The following is a 1,650-nucleotide window of genomic DNA, read 5'->3' on the forward strand; positions in this document are numbered from 1 at the left end:
AGAAAGGAAGCCTACAGAGGGTGGAAGCAAGGACAGGTAGCCTGGGAGGAATACAGAGAAATTGTCTGAGCAGCCAGGGATCAGGTTAGGAAAGCCAAAGCCCTGATAGAATTAAACCTGGCCAGGGATGTCAAGGGCAACAAGAAAAGCTTCTATAGGTACATTGGTAATAAAAGGAAGACTAGGGAAAATATGGGCCCTCTCTGGAAGGAAACAGGAGACCTGGTTACCCAGGATATGGAGAAGGCTGAGGTACTCAGTGACTTTTTTGCCTCAGTCTTCATTGACACCACCCAAGTTGCAGAAGGCAAAGGCAGGGACTGGGATAATGAAGAACCACCCACTGTAGGAGAACAGGTTTGAGACTAAGGAACCTGAAAGTGCACAAGTTCATGGGACCTGATGAGATGCATCCACAGGTCCTGAGGGAACTGGCAGATAAGGTGGCTAAGCCACTATCCATCATATTTGAGAAGTCATGGCAGTCCAGGGAAGTTCCCACTGACTGGAAAAGTGGAAACGTAACCCCCAGTTTTAAAAACCAAGAAAAGAAAGACCCAGGGAACTACAGGCCAGCCTCACCTCTGTGCCCAGCAAGACCATGGAGCAGATCCTCCTGGAAACTATGCTAGGGCACATGGAAAATGAGGTGATTGGTGACAGCCAATGTGGCTTCAGCAAGGGCAAACTGTGCCTGACAAGTCTGTTGGCCTTCTACAGTGGGCTTACAGCATTGGTGGATAAGGGAAAAGCAACAGATGTCTTGTGCAAAGCATTTGACACTGTCCCACACAACATCCTTATCTTTAAATTGGAGAGACCTGGATTTGATGGAGGGACCACTCAGTGGATAAGGAATTGGCTACATGGTCACACTCAAAGAGTTGCAGTCAACAGCTCAATGTCCAAATGGAGACCAGTGATGAGTGGTGCTCCTCAGGGGTCAGTATTGGGACCAGCATTGTTTAACATCTTTGTCAGTGACATGGACAGTGGGATTGAGTGCACCCTCAGCAGGTTTGCTGACAACACCACGCCGTTTGGTGCGGTCAACACACCGGAGTGAAGGAATGCCATCCAGAGGGACCTTGACAGGCTTGAGAGGTGGGCCCATGCAAACCTCATGAAGTTCAACAAGGACAAGTGCAAGGTCCTGCACATGGGTCAGGGCAATCCCAAGCACAAATACATGCTGGGCAATTAGTGGACTGAGAGCAGCCCTGTAGAGAAGGACTTGGGGGTATTAGTGGATGAAAAACTAAATATGAGCCAACAACATGCACTCGCAGCCCAGAAAGCCAATCGCATCCTGGGCTGCATCAAAAGAATTATGGCTAGCAGGTCAAGGGAGGTGATTCTTCCCCCTCTACTTCACTCATCATGAGACCCCACCTCAAGTTTAGCCTGGAGAAGAGAAGGCTCTGGGGAGACCTTATAGCAGCCTTCCAATACCTAAAGGGGGCCTACAGGAAAGACGGGGAGGGACTCTATCAGGGAGTGTAGTGATAGGACAAGGGGTAACTGTTTTAAACTGAAAGAGGGTAGATTTAGATTAGATGTAAGGAAGAAGTTCTTCACTGTGAGGGTGGTGAGGCACTGGAACAGGTTGCCCAGAGAGGCTGTGGATGCCCCATGCCTGGAAGTGTTCAA

Source organism: Harpia harpyja, chromosome 1, assembly GCF_026419915.1.
Source record: "Harpia harpyja isolate bHarHar1 chromosome 1, bHarHar1 primary haplotype, whole genome shotgun sequence".
Classification (NCBI taxonomy): domain Eukaryota; kingdom Metazoa; phylum Chordata; class Aves; order Accipitriformes; family Accipitridae; genus Harpia; species Harpia harpyja.